Source organism: Heliconius melpomene, chromosome 12 (assembly GCF_056956725.1).
Source record: "Heliconius melpomene rosina isolate 202511_hmr_F chromosome 12, ASM5695672v1, whole genome shotgun sequence".
In the NCBI taxonomy this organism is placed as follows: domain Eukaryota; kingdom Metazoa; phylum Arthropoda; class Insecta; order Lepidoptera; family Nymphalidae; genus Heliconius; species Heliconius melpomene.
In genome coordinates this window covers 1,527,332-1,534,703 of record NC_140400.1, presented here as the reverse complement: position 1 = coordinate 1,534,703, position 7,372 = coordinate 1,527,332, and the positions used below count along the sequence as shown (strand labels likewise).

At 32.6% G+C, this 7,372-nt stretch overlaps 1 protein-coding gene across 1 annotated transcript in view; it reads left to right on the top strand.

Moving 5' to 3' along the window:
• The first annotated feature begins 882 nt into the window (after positions 1–882).
• Positions 883–7,372, top strand: part of LOC146533357 (orexin/Hypocretin receptor type 1-like) — a 39,114-nt gene continuing 32,624 nt past the window's right edge. Inside the window, exon 1 of the mRNA XM_085194958.1 lies at positions 883–1,093. The gene's annotated coding sequence lies outside the window, so the exon portion shown is untranslated. The remainder of the gene's footprint in view (positions 1,094–7,372) is intronic.

Genomic DNA, 7,372 nt, shown 5'->3' with positions numbered 1-7,372 from the left:
GTGGTTTTTATATACAGGCGATTCTTCATATTTATAATGTTACTTAAGGGTTTACGTAATTAAACCGTCCTGGCGCAGCACAAGGGCGTGACTGTAACGCGATGGTTGTGTGTTCGATCCCCACTCGAGAGAAATTAAATATTAATTTACATTTATATTCCCATTTCTTCGCTCTGGTGTCGAGGCAAAGCTCGGCTTTGAGCACTCAACACGCAATGCCTACAAAATTTGGCAGAAAGTGGGGGGTGGAGCGTTTTAACACTAGGTTCCCTCTGGAAATAAAATGGAAAGTTAAAAAAAGTTAAAAGTTAAGAGCTAAATTCTTTTTAAAAAGCTTTTAACAACTTAAAGTCTACGCAAAGAAAGTTGCGGTACGGCAAGTCTAATATAAATAAAAATATAACCATCCCTTGTCACACGGGAGATTGAATGGACACATTGACAATCAGGCAAAAGCTTAACTATAGAAATCTTTTTAACATTATTTTTTTGTTTACGGAATATCAAAAAAGGGACGGAGGTTGACACTATTTTTTTATTCCGCCATAGTTTTTTAATATATAGAAAAATGGAATCAATATATTAATTATCTGTTTTAGACAAATTATGTGTAAATATCCGTTTATTTGTAACCAGCCTACAAATAAACGGATCGAATCTAAATATTTAAATATAATTTTAATTTTATGTTTTCTCCAGATTCATAGCCATCGCGCATTATTATTAATATTTCTCACTCCTCTAATAAATAAGGAAGTATAGTATAAAAATAAATCAAATAATCATTCAGGTTAATTAACTCTTGTGATATTTAATTTTATCTGTACCTTATAGTAGGTACTGTTAGATGTAAGTGAGGCAAACGGTAGTAGGTGTTGGAGCAACGCGCGGTACGCTCGTGCTTGACGTTACTGTAGACAGAATATATACGGACTTTTGCCTTGAATTAAAAAAACTTATTTAAAAAAATAAATGTCACATTCGGCGGGAGGTTATTTAAGTGTCATTTTAGTGTGCTTTCATATGTTTGTTTAATTAGTTTTGTCGATTTTTTTAAAAGTTATTGCAAATTTTTCTCTTATTTTGGATCTTGGTAAGTATTTTTTTTATTGTTAATTATTATAGCTCATTTTTTTAGTAACAGTTATATGATTTTCAAAAAACCTGTTTTTTTTTTAAATGAGACAAATAATAAGTAATAATAGATAAGCAGAAAGAATAAGATGTATCTTAAGGTCAATTATTTATATTGTTCATTTTTTAATTAGAAATCAAATTTTATTAACAGCACAATTAGTATTTTTATTTAATTTTTATTGAGATATATTCTTTATATACAAAATTCTTGCGTAAGTCGCAGTCAACGGACAAACGAAACCCGCAAACTTAGAAAATTTAAATATATCGTATAGGTGCTTCGTGATTAGATCTATGGGAGTACTTCCTTAGGGAAACGGGAAAACTTCTTACGGAAACGGAGAAACCTGTAACGGAATTTTACATTACATTTACAAAAAGTCCACGCAGATTAAAATGTGGGCGACTATACATATTATAAATATACGGCCTTATAGCAATATGAAAATTGTCACAAAAATATAAAAAAAAAGTTACTTGAAAATATTTTTAACAAATTAATCCATCCATGTTCATTCGAGCGTAAGCCATAATTTATAAAGTTTCTAGTTTTTCTAGCTTAGACTCTCTTTTTAATTGTTAAAAAAATATTTTACACATAAAGGAATAAGAAAATGATATATTTTTTTATATTTTATTATTATTGTATATTTTTTAAAATTTTCGCTTAATCTGTACACTTTGTATATACACGAGGATGTATATTAGTGTAATATATAGAATCGAATACAAAACACATAAGCAGAAAAACGCAAACAAAATATATTAAGAAAAAAAAAATAGTTTTTAAAAAACATATAAATTTACATGCTTCTTCGTCCAGTCCTTCGAATGTAAATAAGTATAAGTTGTGCATCTTGTACGTAGAAGCTCTCAAGTTCTCCCGTTTCTAGTACATTTTCCATTGCTACTGCGCTTCTATTGATCGTTGCGTAATGTAATATTGCTTGTAGCTTTCCCTAATAAGTGGACATTATTTTAGCTTTATGCTGTACTCCACACATTAAATTGAAGACAGAGGGAACATGGGAACCTAGTGTTTTAACAGTCCGTTCCCATTAAGACACTGAAATGAAAATAATAAATATTTCATTTCTTCGAGTTGAAATCCTCTCTAAGGTATTTGTAAAAAAATGTATTTAACGGATACGCTTACGCTTAAAAACCAGAGTAAATCAAAGTATCTTAACACTAAATTCGCTCTGCATGAAGAGAGATAGGTTGTAAATAAAATGCAAAATCCCATTACTAAAATAAGAAAGTCTGATGATAAAATTATTATAATTACGGCATTTTGGCTTCTAGATGAGGTTATAATAGTCATTTTGTTGAGCAAGCTATTACATTTAATAACTACAGTACATTGACTGTCTATATTGCTTTTTAAATTGTTAAATTATAGCTGGTGCACTACTGATATATGCTGGTGTACACACAGACATACTCAATAGACATCCTCATTCAACGCCAAATTCTGAAGGCATTACGTGTTGAGTGGCGGAACCCAACGCCGCGCTTTGCCTCAACATTTGAGCGAAGATTCGAACCCACAACCTATTGTGTTTACAGACTCACGCTTGTATCCCTGCCCATGACTGGTCTCATATTATTTATATCTGCATTAAGATAATGTAAGTTCCATAATAAATGAAAACACTTTATAATGCTGAGAATGTGATTGAATTTGATATGAAAATTTGTTTTTATTTGGCTATTAAAATAAACGTTTCAATTTATAAACTTTTAGTCTGAAATCATTACAAAGTGTAAATATTTCGGCGATAGATTACGTATAACGGCTTATTTTATACAACTATGCCACTATAATAAAGCTGAAGAGTTTGTTTGTTTGAACGCGCTAATCTCAGGAACCACTAGACTGAATTGAAAAATATTTCAGTGTTACATATTATATCACACTAAACATTTCGATGTAACTATAGGTTACCTGCAGTCATTTTACCTTAGGTGTCATGTGTCATAGACTTTTATTAGGCACTTTCTATTTAGCCACGCGAGATTTATGCGGTTTTTTTAGCTTTACATTGCATCCCGCACATTGCAGGGTAGGCAAGGGGAACCTGGGAACCTTGTCTTAAAATTAGACATTTCGTTTCCATCAAGTCATTTCCGTACCCTATCAGGTTAAAATTGCTTACTAATATGAGAATTCAATTATTATTTTCATGCTAAAGCCATATTAAGAGTTGATTATAGCCGTTATTAATAAAGTTTCATATGTGGAAAAGCTAAAGTTGCTTCAATTAAGCTTATTATAAAACTTTAAACACACTTAGTAAATCGAGTTTGTTAAAATAAAAGTGTAGAATAAATTGAAAGAGTTTTCTAATTGAATTTTTTAGCTTCACGCTGTATCCCGCACAAAGCAGACCTACCCTGCAGAGGGAACCTCGGAACCTAATATCAAGATAATTCTTTCCATTAAGACACATCCATTCCCCACTTTCCATTAAATTCTGCAGGCATTGTATGCAATGTGTCGATTCCAAAGCTGCGCTTTTCCATGTATCCAGAGTGAGAAAAAGTGGGTTCGAACCTATAACTTGTCGTGCTTATAGTAACGCACGTGTTGTTCTGGGCCACGACGCGACGGGGCCCTAAATGGGTTAAATGTTAAATATTTAAATTTCCTCTCGATCTCTTAAGCTCTCTTAATCTTTGTAATCACTGGTCTAGTTGCCCTTGATTATCCTGTTATATGCGGGATACAGCGTGAAGCTATTATAAAAGTAATCAACGGTCACTTTGTCGCTTGCGGGTAGTGGATTCCACTTCTTAAGTTCCGTCATTTAACACGCAGTATCTCAAATTTCCGAGGACGGTACAGGACTCTTACTTGCTATTGAAGCTGAAAAAATGTTTTTTTTGGAGAAACCTTGTAAAGTTGTATTGTATCCGATCTTTAACCTTAGAGTATCGTGTATATTTAAAATATTTTATTAATATAAGATTTCTGATTTCTTTTCATATTTATTATATTTTCCAAGTAAAAGGAATGTGTTTAGTTTGATTCCTTTGTATCGAGAATAAGTTCAAAACCTACATAATTTTCATTATCATTTTTTTAGCTTCACACACGGGGTAGGCAGAGGGAACCTAGAAGTTAATTGTTAAGATACTCCGTTCCCATTAAGGCATCTCCGTTCCCCATTTGCCGCTGATTTTTGAACGTATTGCGTGTTGAGTGGCGGAATCTAACACTGTACTTTTTAACGCCCGTTACCAGAACGAGACACCTGAAAATTTTTAAATGTTTAATTTCAACGAGTGGGAATCGAACCCACAACTTGCCTCAATGATTTTAATATATTAATAGAGAATAGATCGTTTCATCTACACAGGCCGCCTCTCCCAGTAATTTTATTTGATCAAAATTTCGTTTCTTCAAATCCGTTTGTCGTCAAAATGAAAGGAAATCCTTCTGCTACATGCGGGAAATGCGTGGTTTAAAGAAAAAAGAATAAATGTATATATAATGTAAATTACGAGGGCTGCAGTTATAGAGTTCAAAAAATATGAATATAAATTGTTATTTTAATTTAATTTAAAAGAAAATTTAAAAAAAAGGTAAGAAATGCTTTCCTATCATCACGTTTGTTTGTTACGCTTTCACGGCAAAACTTCTCCACCGCTTATTACAAAAACTTTTTACACATATTCTTAGAGGTATAAGAAAGGATGTAGAGTTATTTTTATAAAGAATATATATAATAATAATATAATAATAAAGCTATAATTTAAAAACAAGTTTAATCTCTAGTAATAAAATATTTTTTCCGCTTGTGACACTGAGAGCTATATAACACGCATACCGGCTGTATGCTATAATTATTTATCTTTACGTAACACTCGCACTCGCATTCTTGCTGGTAGACAGACAGAGTCCAGTGATAAGATTAGATAAACGCCGCACGTTGTCTTCTTAAAAAGAAAGTAACAACAAACAGGTTACTTTTGTTTTTCTGCCTTCACGCTATTTCCCACACATAGCAGGGGAGGTAAAGGGAACCTGGGAACTTAGAGTTAAGTCACTTCTATTCCCCACTTACCAACGATTCAAATCTAATAAGGTATGTTTATATGAAACATTTAGTATACGAGTCTATTTTACACTTGGAAAATTTTATATTTTTTTAATTATTTGTAAACAAAACGTAAATGTTAGGATTTAAATTGTCAGTCAATATCTATCTGTTAAGCTATCTCTTTGTTTTTGATACATCCAATTTTAGAAACGGTTGAATGGATTCCGATAACATTTTTACGTAACAAATTTAAAATCTTTTTGAATATTTTTTATAGATTCTCATTGTTTTCCGCATATGGAAAGATAGACAGAGGGAACCTGGGAAGCAAGTTCTAAAACACTCCGTTCTAATCATGTAATTTCCGTTCCCCACTCACCGTGCTTTTTGTCTCGGTCAAAGAAATTAAAATAATAAATATTTAATTTGCTCGAGTGGGAATCGAACCAACAACCTGTCGCGTCTACAGTCACAGACTTGTGCCCCTGCACTACGATTGAAACGAACTATTTATAATGGACCGTTTATTTTGAAAGTGGTGTAAGTCCATTTTTGAGAAAAATGAGCTATCACGTAATTCATGCTTAATTTAATGTAATTTTTTTAATATATAACTAGTCCGTGTTTAATTTCTCAAAAAAAACCCATGTTTTGAACAACTTAAAATCGGTCGGTAAATGAAATTGCATAATCATCGACATACTAATCTTTAATTTTCTCGAAACAAAAGAAAATGGACTTACACCACTCTCAAAATAAACGGTCCTATTGATTATTTTTACTTGAGTCCTGGTATAAAGTTCATACAATTTATTGTTTGCCCGAGCTGCTTGGGCACTCAAGCAGTGGGATAGACAGTTTTTGTTATTCTCAGCACACATCGTTATTAAAATTGCTTGTTGAAAATGGACAAATGCGTCAATTTATGTATATTATTTGACAAATGGAGGAGAAATTATGGATGAATGAATGGAAATTCCATGTAAAGGGAATTAAAATTCATAGGGTACTTCCGGTTGACCTTTACTTAAGGCCAGTCGTGGTGCAGAGGAACAAAGTGGGATTGCAAAATTGACTGGTTGTGGGTTTGATCCCCACTCGAGGAAATATTTTATATATAGTAATATTAAAAATATATTTCCAAATTTCCCCTCTTTGCATATATTTATTTTACCAATATTAATTTCATAAGCTTATCATTACCTGTAGAATAACCGACAAGGTTATCTTATTAACATGTTCCCTAATTTATATAGATAAGTTTTATATCTGTGACGAAATGAAAGCTGTTTCTATGTACGTCACGTAGTTTAATTTCTTTTTTAGCGTTGTGTCCTGCACGTAGCAAGGTAGGCACAGGAATCCCGGGAACCTAGTGTTAAGACACTCCATTCCTCATTAAGACCTTTCCGTTTTCAACTTTAACTTTACAGCCTACTATGTGCGGGATACAACGTGAAGGTAAAGGTAAAGAAAAGGCAGACAGAAGAAAAAGCATTGTTGGATTCTGGCAAACAAGTAGAGAGCGCCATACGGAAAAAAACGTAAAGCAATAAATATAATTAGATACTAAACTTTAATGAAATTAGTTATTCATTATATTTTAAACCTAAGCTTATTTCAAAAGCTCTCAAAGTTTTAACAAATTAACAACTATTCCAGCAATTTCGCATACATGTTGAAATTGGTTTAACAGAAACTACTTTGTGAAGAATGATAAAGTAGTGTTGGAAAACAAAGTACGTAGGTACAGTGCGGTTGACAAGTCATGGCAGCACTGAAGTTAAGTTTTCTGAAGTTTTGCATATTAATCACTCGGGAGGAATAAAAATCAGCTTCATACAACAGGCTAGGCAGAGGAACCTAGTGTTAAGGCATTTCCATTCCCCACTTTCTGCCGAATTCTGAAATCATTCGGGAAAAAATAAGCAAAAGTAAGAAAAATCCTAAATTTTAAATATGCACAGGCTCTATAGCTATCTTCAGTGCGGCCACGACTCGCCGAGTGTACTGTACCTCGTATATTTTTACCGTGTTGTTTACAAAGGTGTTTTTACTCTTTTCATTTCATTAATCTTGTCCCGCTTGAAAGAGCTTTATCTACTGATTTATATGTCAATTGTACCTTAAGAAAGATTACTTTTAAAAGAAAGATTCATTTATTCCCCCGAGTGGGAATTGAATCTACT